The sequence below is a fragment of the Haemaphysalis longicornis genome, unplaced genomic scaffold (genome assembly GCF_048455015.1).
Source record: "Haemaphysalis longicornis isolate Haplotype H1 unplaced genomic scaffold, Haemaphysalis longicornis Haplotype H1 scaffold_10, whole genome shotgun sequence".
Taxonomy (NCBI): Eukaryota; Metazoa; Arthropoda; class Arachnida; order Ixodida; family Ixodidae; genus Haemaphysalis; species Haemaphysalis longicornis.
This window is the reverse complement of record NW_027526204.1, coordinates 11,629,601-11,648,860: the sequence shown is the minus strand read 5'-3', so window position 1 is coordinate 11,648,860 and position 19,260 is coordinate 11,629,601. Positions and strand designations below refer to the sequence as shown.

At 47.3% G+C, this 19,260-nt stretch overlaps 1 long non-coding RNA gene across 1 annotated transcript in view; it reads left to right on the top strand.

Annotated features, from left to right (window-relative positions):
- Positions 1 to 1,029: 1,029 nt before the first annotated feature.
- The window catches only part of LOC144157602 (uncharacterized), a 35,610-nt gene continuing 17,379 nt past the window's right edge, over positions 1,030 to 19,260 (top strand). Inside the window, exons 1-3 of the long non-coding RNA XR_013319798.1 lie at positions 1,030 to 1,358; positions 2,384 to 2,499; positions 16,189 to 16,244. This is a non-coding gene — a long non-coding RNA (uncharacterized LOC144157602). The remainder of the gene's footprint in view (positions 1,359 to 2,383; positions 2,500 to 16,188; positions 16,245 to 19,260) is intronic.

Below are 19,260 nucleotides of genomic sequence, written 5' to 3'. Positions count from 1 at the left end.
CTAGGGGCACTACAAAAAACGAAAAATTTCGAATAAAACTAACTTGTATTTTGTCTGCATCACCCCTTTAAGGTTACATACAAGTGGTTTGCTCATTTGTAACCATGCAATATGCTCGGTGGAACAGGTTTTCTTTCCCATTTATTTATTATTTGTTGTTTCGTGAGTAAGCATAGAACCTGATGCTTTAATGGCGGGAACCAGGACAGGACCTGTTGCGCTCAATAGCAGGTGCCTGATTTCACGCAGCACCAAAAACAGCCACACCTGGTCGGCATGATAACTTGCCGCAGTGCACGCGTACTGGCTACGGTTCTGCTCTCCACCCCCCCTCTCCTGGCAATGGCAGGGGTCTGAAAAAGGAAAAACCAGCCACGCCGGAGCTCTCGTTCCTGATCTATCGGCCAGTATGCCGAAATAAAGATCGCCTGCTGTGTTCGGCACTGTCTTCCTTCAGTGTGGCTTGGCCAATTGTACACTGATCAACTTGTATGTCTATGTGCTTGAAATATTACTTCGTTGTAGTAATTTGGCAGAGATTTTTTGCGTGCAATTCAGCATCATGGTAATTCAACGGGACGTTTGGCTTTGGCGGATGGTGTAGGTTTTGTAATGATGTGGTTATAAGCGCTTTCATCGTAAACGCAAGTTTGGTGCCAGTCGCATTTAGAGTAACGTCATTGCACGCTTCGTATTTCTGACGATAAAAATTGATTGGTAAGTGGGGGACGACGTTTGTACTAACGCGGAATGCAGAAAACGACCAGCAAATGTGTGCTTTCCCATGTAAAATAGCCTTTCCGATGTAGCCCACTGATGTAATCGATTATTGCATGTACACGCAACATCACGCCACACCTTTCGTAGCTAAAAAATGTTTTCCTGCACTTTTTCAGAAAACACCTGCGTCGGTAGGTCGGATGTTTGTCAGTTTAAATTCGTTTATGGGGTTAGTTGTTATGAAAAGCTCCTCATGCACAATGTTTTCTGTTGCGCTTTGTCTTGCCGTATTCAAACGAAGCAGGGATTTCAACTTCGGGCCTGATTTCGTAAATTCGAATGACCTTTGTTACAAATAATGTGAAGGGATTCAATGAGCACGAGAAAAATTTCAGCATAGAAGTATTCTCTGTTTATGCTATTTTTGCTAACGGAACTGCCACCGGGAAACAATAGTGGGAAATTGGTTTCGATGCTTAGAATAACCTTTTGAACACATTGGGTGGGGCGAGTTGTGTGCATTTTTTTCACAGAGTTTTTTAGGCGGTCAATATTCGCAACTTCTGCATCTGGTGCCACAGCTCCCAAGCGTCATTATCACGCTACACCAAGACGAAACAGCTCTTCATTGAGGACTGGTAAGCACTTTTCTTCTCGCGAATATTTTAACCTCGTAGATACCAATTTTTCCTCCGGGATAAACGCACACTAAGGACACCTAAAAAGGCGACAATGTGGTAGCGTGCCGTTTGAGTTTGAGAAAATTGTTTTTTGTGTAATGATTGTCAGCTGCGGCACACCATTTTTGGAGATTTTCTAATTCCCAAATGATTTTTTCAAGAAGTTACTACGACGTTAAGCGTACCAAGTTTACCGAAAATAATTGAAAGCTGCTGGTGTGTCTCTTTATGAAAAAAGAACGCGTATATTTAGCGCAGAAGGCAATTTTTTTAGACTTACACTGCAGCTTAGAGTTGAAGCGAGCCGTTAGGATTGAAGAGAACGGTAAGCGGGCAATTGAGTGTGGGTATGCGCATGACGAAGTACTTATTGAATTTTATGTTATGCACAAGCTTATGGCTTATAGCACTGTGATGAAGAAGTAACGTTGAAATCCCTGACAAGATAATTTAACTGCTACAATCTGCAGTCTACGGACACAACCCCCAATGGTTCGAGTAAACCTAGAGTATGGCTAGGAGGGGCCCAACGGTGATGAAATTTCTTGCAGAATACCCATGGCCATCATATGAAATATTTTTATTTACCTTCGCTGAGAACGCCTTCGGGACTAGTAGACAATGTTAGCGTTGCCTAGTGGACTGTAGAAATTCGCAACTATGCCCTGTAGGTGCACGCTGCAGCGACGTATCACGATACCTTTTGATCGTTCCTGGCGCCAAGGGTTTCATCGCAAATGCTGCTCGAAACGACAGGCATTTTAATACAACACTAGCAACCTTCTTGAGTTGCACGTTGTTGCGGACGAATGACACTGACAATTAGCGCTTAAACGACCCAGCACATTGGCACTTTTCGCCCCAATGTACACCAAAACTTATCTGGTGGCAGACCGATAAGGATCCGCTACTATGCATGAAGGGTGTAGTAGAATTGAGCAGTGCGGAATGACATACACTATTTCATTGTCATTGATCCATAGATCCGTAAAAGCTCGAGAGAGGACATCGGCATCGGGCGGCTCACTGTCACGATTTGAGGGCAAGGGTCAAATTCTTGGCATAGTCTCCAGCCTGCAATGCTCCCGGCTAACTCCTCGTAAGTTGGAAGGCAGCACACGGCCTTGCATTCTTTGCAGACTTACTTTGCCTCCCGCATGGGGAAAAAATTGCGATATTTGCCTATAATTTCAGAAAATATTTCTATTTTGGCGCCAAATATACAGTATTTGCCTTTCACACAGCTCCTTTCACAAAAGTAAGAACTCGCATTTTCCCTGTTTGTCCTTTTACGAGTATTGGTCAAAAAGCAATACAGTTTGCGTTTCTGTTGACCTCGCTACTGCCATTTAAATCGAACTGCCAAAGCACACGACTTAACTTCGTGTCGGGGTAGTTATCGAAAAGCGTATTCTCAGCGCTGCTGGAAAGGGAAATGGCACAAATATCTGAGCGCGCGCTTGCAGGGCTATACGGCAAGAAACGTTAAGAAATATCTCGAAGCAGCGCAATGCCCGACGTCCCGGCGCGATCTTTCTGTTTGTCCGTGTACGCATATTAGCAACAGATCATCTGTTTTACGGGTCCAGTGGAACATTTCACTGAATGAGTTAAACTGGCGTTTCGTAGCCGATCTAGCTTTTAAAATTCTTGCCTTTCAATTAATATTTTCTCTAATTTTGGTATCGTTCAGTCCACTGGAGATAAATTCGAAACAAATGTGGTGAAGGGGAAAAGAAAGGCCTTATTCATTTTGAGAGGCTCGGGTGAAAGGCTTACTTGAGGGTGAGATGGTCCTTTATTTGGCAAGCAGCATCGTGAACCCGAGAAGGGACTCCGACCTACAGTGATGATCATGAAGCATCGCGTGTCTCAACGATCGTGTGCTGATGTTGAACGGGAGAGGAAAGAAGACGAAGACGATGGACTGATGGCAAATTGAGGGAAAACCATGAAGAAAAGCTCGGCGCCTAAAGTTATTCACTGGCGCTTATAATATTCGCAAGCATTTTCAAATAATTGTTAAGACACAACTATACATGCGTTTGTGAGAGTTTCGTTAACTGCTAACGTTGTTGACAGGGTGAGAATGCGTGAAGAGCTCCGCCCAAAAGCACAATGTTTAAAAATAATTTAAGGGGTTGTAGGTGCCGATCTATACCTGGCCTGTGAGGCGCACCTTAATCGATGCCTCCGGATTACAATTCTGACCACCTGGGAATATTTAACGAGCACTTGAATCTCGATACTGGGGCGTTTTTGCTTTTGACATCAATGTCGAAAGCGGCTGCCGGGCCCGGGAAACAAGCGTAATGCAGCCGCCCCGATTACCTCCGTGGTTGGAGAATATAGTTTGTTACAACGGAGCTGTTTATACACTCTGTTATGACGGAAGTAAAACCATTTGATTATTAAGTAGTTTATGTATTTTTAATCACCAGGAGTGAATAGTTTCCGAAGCAAAAGCTTCGCTTAGCTTCTAATTTCAAGGGCGAGAAAGAATTTGCCCGCACAATTATGGTTTATTCTTGCCACAGATTAATTCATTAGTACTTCACATTTAACATTAAGTCACCCATGACTTGTTTACTGATAGACAAATGCAATAACCGTATGAACTATGTATATAACATCTCTGTATCGGGGAATTCGAACACCGCGGTCACTGCATGCCAGTCATTTCTCGTCTGTCATTTTCAATAGTGGGCTGCTGGTGTCAGATGGGGAATAGTTCTTCTCTTAGCAAGTGCGCTAATTACCGGGCAATCCAGGCCATAAATTATCTTCCCATCTGCCGTTTTTGACAGAGCAAGCATCTTGAAAGCAAGGCCAAAGAAAGAGAAGGTTTTTTACCAAAACGCTTGCATTCAGGCTACGGACTTTGTCCAACCAAACTGATACGATGACATACAAAAGCCTTTCGCTTTCACGTGAGGTATCACGGCTCCGCAAATGGTTCGCGACATCTAACGTTTTAGATCGAGCCATCGCTACATGCACGAGACATGCGAGCCGCAAGAAGCTCTACACTCGAGGACAGCTTTCTGTGGCAATGGAGCGAAAGCTACGTATGGAGGGGAAGGGGGAAGTTAACTGCTCTGTGTTACTGCGCCAAAGTTGTTCCCAAGACACTGGTTTCGCGGTTTCAGTTTCGGCGTAACCGATACGCATTTGGTACATTTCATTTCTTCGCATAAACTCCGTGGTTGAGTGCGCTGAACCACGATCACCGAGCATGCAGGCATACTGGCGTCTACTTCAACACGCTTCATTTGTTTGAAAACACAAGCCAATTGCGCTTTGACTAGACACGACCTCCCGAGCGGCTGTGAACTGGAGAACACAGACATACCATGGACTCTGTGTCGTTCAGAAGAGAAGTTAATTTTGTAAGAGCTGCAGTTTTGATGGAATGCACCGATTTGTAAGCTCTTCCGGACCTCGAAACTGGGCAGCGCCACCTGCACGTGCAGCGTAGTTACATAGCGCGGGCGCAGTATTCGCACTTTCCAGCGAATATAGGTGGCGCGACGGGGTATCCAAAATGGAGGACGGGACGATGATCGGGACGTCGCGTAAGCGCGCGCTTCTGGAGGAAAAAGCCGATCCAGACCCGCTAGTGTCTCTTCAGACCATCTTTTCCCTTCCCGATGAGACACGAAGGCGCTTTGTCGAAGGCGACGCAGTTTATAACCCCAGTCACACAGTGTTTTGCGGCATCAGGGAGGCCACCGATGACATGCTGAGCATCGAGGGATTGTGCATGCAACCGAATGGCGTCGCCAGCCAAACGCACTGCGTCGACGTTTGTTGGCACTGCAGGTTCTATAAAGGATGCTACACTTCCACCCATGCTGGTAAAATTGTTTAAGCACACTTTACGAATATTTTAAGCGCCATGCAGAGCTCTGTAGACGCAACCGAGCACAGTGTTTTTTTGTTATTGCCACTTGCGCAGTTGTGTTGGGTTAAGTGCGAATAATGCGAGGAAATTATAATTTTGTTGGCTGTTTTTACAAGGAAAGTTTCAACGGCGTTTAAACCCGCCGCGGTGGCTCAGTGGCTAAGGCGTTGCGCTGCTGAGCACGAGGTCGCGGGTTCGATTCCCGGCCACGGTGGCCGCTTTTCTGTTGGAGGCGAAAAGCAAAAACGCCCGTGTGTACGAGATTTCGGCGCACGATAAAGATCCCCAGGTGGTCAAAATTAATCCGGAGCCCTCCACTACGGCGCGCCTCATCGCCTGCGTTGCGTCGGCGCGTTAAACCCCACAATCAATCAATCAATCAACGGCGTTTAAGCAGGTAACAGGTAATAAAAAAATATCGAAACTAAATATCAAACGCTGACGCCTCTACGGCAGGGCCTGTTACATCAGCTGTGATGCCCTTTCAGCGCTGTCGGAAACGACGATGTTGCAGTAACAAGTTTATTTACTTATTCCAAATACCCACATCGCCCATTCCTGTGGGGGGTTTGAGAAAAAAAAGCAGCAAGTTCAAAACAGTAATCACACATAATGCTAAAAAGAGAACGAAGCACAAACCACCCAACAAAGCACAAAATGCAACTGGAATGCAGCATTTATATAAAATAAATCAGCACGTTAATAAAAGAACAATGACGTTCTCCTGTTGGTTCCGGCTTTACTTTCTTCTCATGCGTGCGCAATAGGAATGTTATGGGGCGGCACGGCGCCTTTCTTCAACCGCGGTTTCAGTGGCTGCAGACCATCTATTAATAAACGCCACACTCAACTTGCACAAAAAACACACCATCCATAACGAGAGAGCTCATTAAACTCACGAATATTGCTCCAGAAGAAGTCAGTTTTCGTGAAGTGACTACTGCAAACCCCACTGTGTCGCTGACAGCTTTTCCAATGCGGAGCATAGTTATCCAAACCTTCCGGGCTTTTTTATCTCAAAGAAATGTATGAACGCTGGCTTTTCCCGCCACTGAGCGATTTCTGCACTGCAGTACACAGCACATACGAATGCTTTTTTGGTTTTGAGTTCTCAATCCCCACGTTTCCGAACGCTCCCGCTGCCTTCGCCCGGGACGCCGATCATCTAAAAAAATCGAGTTTGTAGAATTCAAATTTGGCGCCCTTGGAAGACCACCTCATAGTCTCTACAATGGCAGAAAGAGGGCGCCAGGAGTCCGCTAGAAGTAGGAGTTCCTGTATAACATCCCCCTCGCGAGGGGCACGATCAAATGCAGAGCATTTCCGGGGGCGCACGACGTTAAGTAGTTTGCGTTACATTAATGTTGTTGCACTTGTGGCAACTGCTGACGAGAGAGCGCTCGTCAGCAGTAATTTGAATGAGTCAACGATATAAGGCGCGTTAGTAGCGTCCCATTCTGTGTTCGCGAGGACATCCGCGTAACTAAAAAAGAGCTTTTCCATGAACTGGAACATCGCTACTGGGGTGCCTTGGTCCGCAGCAGGGAGCAGAGAGTTGAGCAGGAGGCACAGCCCTCGAAAATCTTCCGCACGCTCGAGAGAGAGAACGCTACCCGGAAAAACATCACCGAGGTTCAACACCAAGGCCAGCTCGCGCGGGGACTGCGTGAAGTGGCAAGCGCCTTTGAGGACTTTTACTCCAGCCTGTTTAATTTGCAGATCGGATTGGACCCCGTCCCCGAGGAAGTTCTGAGCGAGCTCCAAAAGGTATCGGAGGATTTGAGAGAATTAATTAACTCTCCAATAACTGCAGCGGAGGTAGAATCCGTAATTAAACAGCTACCAGAAACAAGTCCCCAGGTCCAGACGGGATTGTCTCAGAATTTTACATGACTTTTCAAAAAGTTTTAAGTCCGATACTCGCTTCAGTTTTCGAGGACACAATGCACAAAAAGCTACTTCCTCCTTCCATGCGAAATAGCCACCTGGTCCTCCTGCCGAAAACACCACAATCCGGTCCAATTCCAAGCACATCCGATTTCCGCCCGATTTCCCTTTTGTCGTCAGAGTACAAAATCCTGGCTCGGATACTGGCTCACCAACTCGAAACGGCCCTTAGTACGGTGGTGGGCCCACACCAGACTTGCGGTTTCAAAGGGCGAACAATAAATTCTAACCTTCACTGCATTAGGACCGCTTGTGAGGCGGGAGAGCTGGGGTTAGCACCACTGGCTGTGCTACAGCTCGACCTTAGGAAGGCATTCGACAGGGTACAACGGCCTTTCCTGTTCACACTCCTCAGGCACTGCGGAGTAGGAGACACCATGATGGAGTGGATCCAGATATGCTACACTCAAATCACGACGAGCATAATCGTTAATGGGCAGGTAGGAACCCCTATCATGGTACAAAACTCTGTCCGCCAAGGCTGTCCAATGTCTCCACTACTTTTTGCTCTTTACCTGGAGCCGCTGTGTCGCATGGTTACTGCGTCCACCAAAATCGAAGGACTCGTTATGGGCGGACGGGAACTCCGAGTGTTGGCATATGCCGACGACGTTGCACTTATCTGCACAACAGCTGCCCAAGCCGGAGAAGTACTCCGACTGGCACATCAGTTCTGCGGTTTCTCCGGTGCAGAGCTGAACCTTGAAAAATCCGAGGGAGCCTGGTTGGGGTGCTGGGAAAGAAAGCCGCGCAAGTGCTTCAACATGCGGTGGTCGGACTGCGTTGAGACATATCTAGGGGTAAAGATCGGAGTGGGCCAGGCGGTGGCGCCTCAATGGAAATCAAAAGTTGACGCGGCCGAATGAAAGCTTCATCCCTGGAGGAACCGTAACATATCCATTTACGCAAGGTCCCTCTTGTGCAACATGGTAGCCTACCCCGCAATTCTGTACGCAGCGCGCATTACCACCATCGATGCCGGCTCGATACAGAGGCTACACCGGTCGTGGGCAGTGTTCGTTTGGCGGTCGCAATACGAGCCCATGCGCCGCACCAATCTCTTCTGGAGCGTGGAGGGGGGTGGCATTGGACTGATAAACGCAGAACTCAAGCTCGTAGTCCAGCGCTTCCTTTTCTTCCGCGACCAGGTCGACCCGTTTCTTCAAGCGGCCATCCAATGCCTAGGCTCATTTCACTTGCGGCCGTGGCTTGCAACATCAGCGCCTGTCGATCACGGCTCTCGCATCACCGGGTTCTACAGGGAGATAGCGAGCGCGGTGGCTTCACTTCAGACGTGTTTTTCTTGGGAATACCTGCTCGCTGTGAAGCCGTGAAAGATATACTGGGACCTAGTTGCCCAGACACTGCCACCACCCCTGTACCGTCAGCCACTGGTCCCTCAGGGTGGAGGCGATGTGCTCAAGCGAGTCAGGCAATCCCCCATCCCAGTCGGCACAAAAGATTTTTTGTTCCGTTTCCACGCGGCAGTGTTGCCAGTCATGGCGCGTCAGCAGGAGCGGGGCTTCTTCCTCCCCTGCGGCGCCGGATGCCTCCTGTGTGGCAAACCGGAAACCGCAGAACATGCATTCCTTGACTGCAACACGGCGATGTATTTCTGGCACGAAATACAAGCGTGCTTCAGAACATCGTGGAACGTCACTTGGCCGGGCCTCAAGTTCCTGTGCGTGGACACAGAGCACCCCGCTTTCCGTGATTGTGTCCTAGCCATCGGACTTCACTCCCTCTGGAAAGCGAGGGTAGATGCCGTGGAGTGCGCCCTCCACCCGCAACCCGCATGGCGACACTTTCTGCGGGAGGTTCAATGGACGATTAGCGCATTGGGCACATCTGACTGCGACCTGGAACTGCGAAGGAAGCTCGCCCGAGGCAGCCATGCGCTGAAGCGCTACAAAACAAATGAGGAAAGGCGCAGGCAGGGAAACACCTAAGCCATTCATAAAAAAAAAGGGGGGGGGGGGGCTGGAGCGTTCAACGGGCCAGTGTATCTACGTTACCGAGTCCTCCTTTGAGAAACAGGAGAGATAGCGCCAGCCAATAGGACACACACAATTCCTTTAGCCTTTGTTTTTGTAGAGCCTGTGTTGCTGTTCTCATTGTCCTTCTATTTTTGTTTCGTATCTGTTTGCCCTTTTTTTCTTCTTATGGTTTCACGTTCGTTGTCATCTTACCCCCCAAACAATGTAACCGACGCATCCACTGTCAGATCTGCTCTTGAACCATGTGTAACACTCGGCATGACGTGTATATTTATGTGTAAATAAAGTTATTGTTTAAAAAAAAAAAGTCGGCTTTGTGGCGCAGTGGGTAGAGCACCACGTACATTGCGTTCCGCCCGCAGGGTCGAGGGATCGAAACCTGGCGCCGGATAGAATTTTCTTTTTTTTTATAGTAGGGACAACGACGGTGCGGACTACGGACGTCAACGCGGGTGACATCGTGAGTTACTGAAATGCTCTGTATTTAAAACATCTTCGGAAAAAAGGCGCGCGGCGGCGCCACCGTTGCTGGAAAGTGCGAATACCGAAAGATCTAGCATGCACACATGCTTACGCACACGGTCGCTTACGGCGGGAAACTGGCAAACCAAACGGATTGATAAAACGGCGGAGAGTCCCGGCTTCATCAGTCTCACTTTGGCGTGCACTTTGCAAACCACTCGCTTCGTTTGTTTAGACAGCGAAGCTTTACAAATCCTATGCGGAGAATGATGTGGGGAGCTGCCGAAAGCCACGAACGCCACGTTTTGTTTCTTGTTTTATGGGCGAAGCACCTTAATGCCGAGGCTTGTCCGGTGTCCGGCGTCCGTGCTCACGGCACAGCACCGTGTAAATCAAAACATCTGTGAACAAAAGGTTCACAAAAGGTTAGGGACAGAGAGGGAGAGGACGTGCTTGTGGAGAGCCGTGCTGCACATGCCCGAGGAACATTGGATTCGATTGGATTGAATTGATTTAGATTTGCATTGGATTGGATTGGATTTCATTGGATTGAAATAGATTGTATTGTATTGTGTTGGAGTGGATTGGAAATCGTTTTAGCAGCAGCAAGCACTCTCATGGGTGATTTACGGTTAGAACGATCCCCAGTGCTTCGCCCACTAGTCATGATTCAGTTCGTGGAGATGCGTGAATTTTTTTGGGCGGGGAGAGAGCCATTGCGACACCGGCGGTGACAGCTGCAACGAAAAATGTCCGCAAATGTTAAAAAATGCTCTCTGTTTCATATATTCTGGCTAGCAGTTTAGTGGCATTATCAGTCGAAGTCTAAAACATAAGAACTATATATTCTTGAATTGCTGACGTTACCCCAAGCCAATTATTTTTTGTTGACCTACTTCCAGGTGCGTTGCGAAAAGGCGTGGTTCGGCTCTGTAACCTTGATTGCGCTGCCGCAGAAAACTGTCCCCTAGTACACGTCGATTACTTGGCGACACTACGGCGAAGTTGGCTTCGCATGCCTTTAATAACGGCGACGATTTTTGAGGTGGCCATCGGCGATGTGACAAAACATCCTCACCGTTTCGTTAGTTTCAAGTCATCATCCCCATAGAGAACGTGTTGCTGGGCGTGTTGGTTGAGGTCTACAAACATACTGAGTGGCGCAAATACACAACACACAAGAAAGAAGATACGGACAGGCGCTACTCCGTGCCTGTTCGTGTCTTCTTTCTTATGTGTTGTGTCTTTCTTGTGTCTTGCGCCACTCAGTATGTTTGTAGATCATCCCCATAGTTTTCAGTGCGATAATGAAGAATCAAAGAATTGTCGTTATAACTCTGACCAGTGGTGAATATGGATGAGAAAACAAACTTAAGCATTATAATTATAAAAATTAATAATAATGACTTCCACTGCACTTTTCCAAAGTGCTATTTTCCGAGTCAGTAATAACACATGCTATAAAAAAAACTGGCGAAGCTTGCACAAAGCGGCGCAAGCCTTGAAGCATATGTCATAGCTGCAGGATTGTCTTTCTACGTGAGCACTGAAGGACACATCAACACGCATTTGTACAAGTTTGAAATTGTTTACATACGTGTTCCATCGTCCCTTTGCATTGTTGTGGTAGTAGTCATCGTCATATGCATCGATATCGCCAAGCATTACATGCGCGGTTGCGGTTGATTATAACTCGGGCACAGCGGCGGTGCGTACGTGCACGACGCAGGCACGGCGTTCATGGACTCGCTTCGAGGTTCCGTGGAGCATGTGTTGCGCCAGCTGTGGCGCTGTTGGTTGCTGGGCAAGCGAGGCTTTCGCGAGTCTTCAAAAGTTTTTTTTTTTTTTTTTTTTTTTGCGAAAGCTACTGTACATAGCCGGGGCGGTGGGCGGTCGCCGCGAGGCACGCGCTCACGAGCGCTCGGAATTTTCTTGGCTATTTTAACGCGTTACGTGTTCGTGCCAAGCATTACGACCAGCTGAAACAGCTCCGCTGTTAAAAAAAACGTTCAGTGGCTTCGTGCGGAACTTTCACGCGCGGCTGTAAAATAATTTTTATTACTGACGATTACTGTCGAGACATTTGAAACAGTGTAGACAAAATATTCTACTCTCAAGCCGTAAGTTCTTTTGGAACCATGTATCATGTTCCTATTGAACCTCTTCATTTCTGATCACGCCCTTGAAGCCATAGCTGTTCTCTAGGCACAGTGAGAAGCAACGTGGAACACTGACTACCTTATTTGAAGCTGCAGTGAACGGCTGTACAAGCGTGTTTACGGAAACTTCTCGGATAACTCTTCAGGCGCAATAACGCGTGACGACCAGCACTGAGTGACTTAGTTGAAAGTATACTGACATACCAGCAATGCATTTTCATTTTTCAATTCCTTTTTGAAACGAATCACATCATCAAGCTGGAACAAGGTAAAGAAACCTTTACCTCTCACAGCCTCATATCACAGCGTGCTGAGCGGTTGCACCAGCATTTTGCGTTCCTAATGCAGCTTCATAGCCAGAAGCAACATTATGGTTCTTTTATTTGCCACTTTGGTTCTGAAAAGCTAAGAAGCATCTCTTGGACATAACGTTGCGTAATGGCTTACGGGAAAAAGCCGTTCCAAGCTGGTCTTTGTCGTCTGGTAGCCGCCCCGCCAGAACAGCGAGAGCATTTCGGGTAGTCCTGGGCTGCCCCCTGGTGCATAAGAAATACGCTCCATTTCTGTTTCCGTCTCTGCAGCCAACGCGCGCTCGTGCCATGCTCTTGCCACATGGTGGGAGGAGAAATCGCCCGCATGCTGGGGCGGTGGTGTCGTCTCTTGCATTGAACCGGATTCAAGCAATCAAATGAGAGACAGACTGGCCGTAAGTTGTGATCGTTTCACACGCCACAGCATGTAAGAAGTATGCTTTACAGGAGAAAACCTGGCGTTTCGAGACTGAATTTAACAAATTTCTGTAAATAATGCCAATAAAACCTGAATATTTCTTCATTATAAATTAGCTGAAATCATGATAGCTTATTTTGAAGCGGTTTTATTCAGTATACACCTGTTTGTTTACCATCGTTTGAAAACTTCATTTACCGCGACGACATGAGACGACGACAGCCCGAGTCCCTAAGGTGCTCACCCCTAAGAAAACAAAGAGTGTTTCAAAAAAGGCGACATGGAACGCCCAAGGACCAACTTTAAACCAAGAGGAGCACTGAAGCGAAATTTCAAAGCTGTTTTAACGATGTAAGCACCTTCCTTCCCATGCCGAAATATCTCAAAGGATATGGCAGCGGTAGCCGTTCAGTATAAAAATCAATTTTCATCATGGCAGGCACATGAACGCTCACAGTAAATAGCCTTTCGACATCGGCATCAGCATGACGCGTTGAGAGTTTTGTCCCAAACTGCTGACGTACAGTGAACTAGCCGTCTAGTTCACTGTACCGGCGATAGGGTTCCCGTGACGTAGCCAAGGCGTTGGCTTCTGTTTGCACGCTCTGCTTCGAGCTGAGCTTGACGGCACAGTGTTCGGAATGACGTCATACTGCCTTGGGGTGGGCGACGGTTGCCTCTTTGTTGGTTTCGTTGAAACCGTAGCTGCCACGAACAAACGAAGGTGTAAATAATTGCTTACGCTGCGATCGACCTTATAATGTGATTACTGGGCTGCTAGGCACCCATGGAAGCGACCTAAATATACTACAAAAATTGCGTGCCTGTAAGTCACCGATTGGCGCATGCTTGCTTGCTACTCTTACCACATTTTTACAGCCAGAAGCAGCAGCGTGTGCTTTATGGGCAGCTACATTGCCGCCTAAATGGCTTGAACCAAACCAGTCTAACCTACTATCGCCTATAAGGGCAAGCGTTTGCAAATTTTAATGAATTTGGATTCGCTACTTGTTCGGTTTCTAACAACCGCTGAGAGCTACAGAATCTCAAAGTACTAGTTTTCCCAGGATTATAGCATTCGTCAGCCGTCACAGCTGGAGCCCCTGTGTTGGTTGGGGATACACGGAAAGAATTCATCCGTGAACGGCAACTCAGTGGACTGCTGAAGATAGGGCGCTCCACTATAGCAATTTATATAATGCTGTTTGGCTTAATTTTTTCTCGTAGCAATTCACTATTAATCGCTATACTTTCAACCATTTTCATAAGCACCGGCGCTGTGGTGGCTCAAAAGTTTCTTTTGACAATTCTTTCCTGGTTGAGTGTTTAGCGTGAGGTGCACCAATATAAGTACTAAAAAGATTCACAAGTTTCATCTCCTTCAGTATTTTTTGTTCTGACTTCCTCTCACTTTGCTGCAAAATCAGCAGGCTTGGCAGGTACTCATATTTTGTGTTGTAATTCTCCCCCACTGTGTACTTAGTAGACGAGCATTATGTTACAAAAATAGAGGATATTTACAATGGGTCAACAGCTACCATCGTCAACCATAAACAGAGCAGTAAAATACTTACAAGCAAGGGCGTCAGACAAGGAGACACAATCTCTCCAATGTTATTTACAGCATGTTTGCAAGAAGTATCCAGAACATTGGATTGGGAACAGGTGGGAGTAAGGGTTAAGAGAATACCTCAGTAACCTCAGATTTGCTGATGACGTTGCCTTGCTAAGTAAGTCGGGGGAGGAATTTCAAAGCATGCTTACCGCACTGGACAAACAGAGTAGAACCGTGGGCCTGAAAAGCATTATGCAGAAAACTAAAGTAGTGATGAATAACCTCGGGACACCACAGCGGTTTGAGATAGAGGGCGAGGCAGTGGACGTGGCAAGTGAATATATCCACTTCGGTCAAGTTGTAACCCCGGATCCCACCATGAGGCAGAGCTAATTAGAAGGACAGGAATGGGGTAAAGTGAATTCGGCAGGCATTATCAGATAATGAATGGCAGCATACCATTGTCCCTGAAGAAGAAAGTGTATGAGAGTTCCATCTTACCGGTACTCACACACGGGGCAGAAACTTGGAGGCTCACTGAGAGGGTTTAACTTAAATTGAGGACAACTCAGCGGGCAACGGAACGGAAGATGGTAGGTGTAACATTAAAGGAAAAAAAGAGAGCGTAGTGAGTCACGGAACAAACGCGTGTCAAGGACTTATTAGTAGAACTTAAGAAGAAATGGACGTGGGCAGGGCATGTAATGCGAAGGCAAGATAACTGTTGGTCATTAAGGGTAACATAGTTGATCCCTAGAGTCCTCTAGAAGGCAAGCGTTGCAGGGGGCGGCAGAAAGTTAGATAGGCAGATGCGATCAAGAAATTTGCGGGGATAAATTGGTCGCAGTTGGCACAGGACCGGGGTAATTGGAGAATAGTGGGAGAGGCCTTTGCCCTGCAGTGGGCGTAGATAGGCTAGTAATGGTAATGATGATGGTGGTTTACTTAGTGTTCGCTATTTGAAGAAAAAATGCGCCCATGCCCGTACAGGTGCTTATCAAGCGAAGCTGTAACGTGCGGCCGGTGTTTTACGGATTACGCGTTGCCCACCCATTTCAAAGTAACGTGCGGCTTGTGCTTGCCATTGCCATGTTGATGCTACTCCGGCCGCACCTCCACCGCACCTGCCCGCCGTTGTCGTTTGAGCAGTGCAATGTGACCCCGCTGTGCGAGCGCACTGCTGAGATACACCCACCAATCTCACTCCCCGTCCTTCTAACGTCTTTCCACCTTGGTTTTTTCGTGCATGGGGTTGAGCCGGATAACGTTTCTGCGTACACGGGACAGCCACATTTTCCTGTCACAAAACCATCTAAAGCTTCTCTTTATTACGAACTTCTTAACATTGTTTCAGGCTTTAGTTGGTGAATGAATTAACGTTTAAATAGTTGATGGTATCCGGAAAATAAGACTACGCAATGACTTGGGTGCTAAGTTAATACCCTCATTAGTGCGCGATAACATCGGCAGAAAAGGTTTGAAAAAAACTGACGATTTAAGAAAATATGAGTGTTTAAATGTAATCTGAGTAACTAAGAAACCACAGTGAGGTTCCAGACCCTTCTGCCAGGTAAACAAGGAGGGAATCCATCGGTACACGGTGGGCTAGAGCGCCGACCACATTCTGCCTTTCACTCAACGACTCGTGGTAATTTTACAAAACAGATTAAGCTGGCGTTGTTGGGAACGTGGTGTAGATTTTCACGGACACTCGGGTAGATGAAGTTCTTAAAAATAGACCTAGGTGAAAACCTTAAGAGAGAGGGTGGGGTGAGGCCACTTAATAAGCGCTTGTTGCTCCCAGAGAATGATTAGAAAGGAGCAGGGGATGGTTGTCGGTCAAATTATGTTTTAAGCAGGGCATCGATGTGAGTATAAAGCATAAATGCTTCAATGGGTTCATGAGAAAATTAACAATATATGTGTGCTGTGTTATTTTAGCGAGAATTTCAGGATTTAATTCGCCCAATTTTTCTAGTCCTTGCTTAGCCCAAAAAATTTCTCGAACAGCGAATACGACTTTGCCTTTTTTCAGTGTAATATTGTTCGAGATGACAAGACGTGGCCTGGAAAAGACTGAAGAACACCCAAGTAAGGGCCCGTATGTTTTCTTATTGTGCAGGAGTCATATAAATTGTTATTTTTTTATTGCCCCCCTTATGTAATACCCCTTTCCGGGGCCCTATGGGCCAAATAGCAGATAAGAGTGCGTTATAACTAATTATGCGAGCCGGCCCGATATAAACAACCACCTAAACATTGCCCGACCGTTTTTGCCGAGGGCCTAGAAGCATGCTTGAACGCAGGATTGTTGTTGCCATAAATAACATCGATCTTTTTTAAAAAAACAGGTAAGCCTTACAATAACGAGATACAGTAGAACCCCGATTATACGACTTTTATGGACGGAGACAAAGGGTCGTGCAACGCGGGCGTCGTATAATCCGAACAACCACACTGACGCCTATAAATAGAGTTTCGCGCGACAGATTTGGAAGAATGCTTTGCAAGGCACGGAAACCCAAATCACTAAACAAATTACACCATCTTCCCGCAGGGGAACCCTGAATAGTATGCAACAGCATATTATTCAAGTGCCCATTAATTTTCAGTTCGTCGTTTCCGTTAGGTTGAGGTATGTAGCTACCATTATATTTACAGATTGGTTTCCATGGTAACTACCACACTTTTAAGTGCGAATGCACTTCTTAAGCGACCCTGAACCTGCGCCCACCGGCGATGTCCGCGCTCGTGCGAATGCTCGTGCCTGGCTGCTGACATGGCACATACCCACGTGGGGGATTGGCCAGGAATCTCCTCGTCTTCCTTGGCAACGGGGGGAGATGGGCGCGCGCTGCCTGGCCGCTGACATGGCACATACCCACGTGGGGGATTGGCCAAGAATCGGGCGTGAGAAGGGCTAATGCACCTGCTTAAAGGAGTACTGACACGAAATTTCAAAGCCGAGATCCGCTCTAGCAATCAAGTACAACGACAACACAAATAGGTGTGTGTGAATAAATGCATCTTTCTTTCTTTGTAGTTGTGTGTGTGTGCGTGATCTCTCTTTCGCGAACATTACCGAACCGCGCAAATTCAACTCGTGCATTCGCACTTTCACATTCTTCCCCTCGGGGAAATGCGGGGAATATTTCACTCACCGGAACTACGAAATAGGAAATTGCGTTGAGCCCATGGCTGTTTCGCATACTACTCAGGGTTCCCCTACGGGAAGATGCTGTAATTTTATTAGATGCGACGGGGCTGTGTCCCTCCCTTGTCGTTGTTGCGCCGTCCACACCCCCACTGTGCATGCTCGGCTTGCTGAACGCCTGGTGGTGTCTTACCGTTTAATGGCTCCTGGAGTGACAGTGTTACCGGTGTCTTCCTGGGCCGGCCTGAGATGAGCCGAACATGCGCAGTGGGGGTGTGGACGGCGCCACAACAAGGGAGGGACATAGCCCCGACCATGAGATGCTGGAGCGACAGTGTTGCCGGTGTCTTCCTGGGCCAGCACGAGACGAGCATGCTTCCCCTTAGGCTCCTGGAGCGGCTGTGTTGGCGGTGTCTTCCTGGGCTGGCGGATGGACGGACGATGGACGACGGACGACGAAGCCGAGATAAAGAGATTCTTTGCATCTAAAAGTAAACGGGAAAAGAATAATGCCGTGCAGGTGTCCATCACGCTGTGTTAAAGTGACACTAAAGGTGACTTGTAAATATTGCAGGATTACAAGCGCAAACTCTAGTCCGGAGTCCCTACGCCATGTTTCCATTACTATTGGTGCGTTTACGCAAATTTATTTAGTATAAACTGAGTTCGAAAATGCTGCCCTCCTCTCTGCATCCTCACCCATTTTCGGTGGCGATTTTGTGTGACGTCAGGAAAAAATGCCTTGGGTGAACGGCGCTACTGCACGGCTCGCCGAACTTGCGACAATCACTCGGCCAAGCATTTAGTCCACCGGCCGCCGATCGGTCGTCACAATTTATTCGCTCAGTTGAAACTAAGCCACGACACGTTTGTGAATGAAAAAAATGTGCCTATGTTTAGTTTCTTAGTTTCTACACTGTATCAAGTCCCACGTCCAGGTCGCTCCACACAAGCGCTGTAAAAGCGAACATGCGACGCTTCATACGCTAGTAGTAAAATCTAAGGCCAATTGAAGACGGGAGAAGAGTCAAAGAAGTCAATACAGGTATTGAGGAAATAAAATCAACTGAAACGTTTACCGCACAGCGTAAAACTAGGGTGCAGGAAGCATTTTTTGCGCTGGGTGGACAAGCACAGTGGTCAACAGCACGGCAGAGCGGATTCCGCGTAAGCTTGACACTCTTTGCCACCGGTCGCGTCTCAGCGCAGAACTGACGAAATCTTAGCGCCATCGTCTTGGTCTAACTGCAAATCCCTATTGTGATAATTGTAAATTTCCGAAAACAGCAGAACACGTCCTCCTAGAGTGTCCGGCATACATCCAGAAAAGAAATCACCTTGCACAAAAGATTGAGTGCCTCAACTACGCATCTATATATTTGAAAGGTATCATTGTACCCTGGCCTTCTACACCATATCAGAGAAAAGTGTTGGCTACCTTATTTGACTATTTGCACGAAATCGGCGCCGCACAGAGAATCTAGAACTTCACCTGCGAGTTCGTGTGGACGTCACCACGCAAAGCTTCATGTTCACTTTTTCTTTTAACCTCTCTATTTTCCCCCTCTATCCTGCCGTAATTCCTTTACGTCCTTTACTCCCTTCTCCCCCTTCCCGCAGAGTAGCATGTTTACATGCAGGCAAACATCTCTGCTTTCATCTAATAACCTCTCTCTCTCTCTCTCTCTCTTACACACACACACACACGCACACACACGTACACACACACACGCACGTACACGCACGCGCGGACATCTGCGAACGCTTTTCCGTCTCAGAAACGCAATTGCTAGACGTGAGATATTGTGGAAATTTGGGGGACCCCTTCTGCACGAGCGCTATCAACAAATAGTCATCGAAGCTTGTAGAAATGCCAAAACCAAATAAAAATGTAAACTGGTTCTAAATTATTTACCTTACATTTCTTACCCTGCCAGCGCTGGCTCGAGGCCA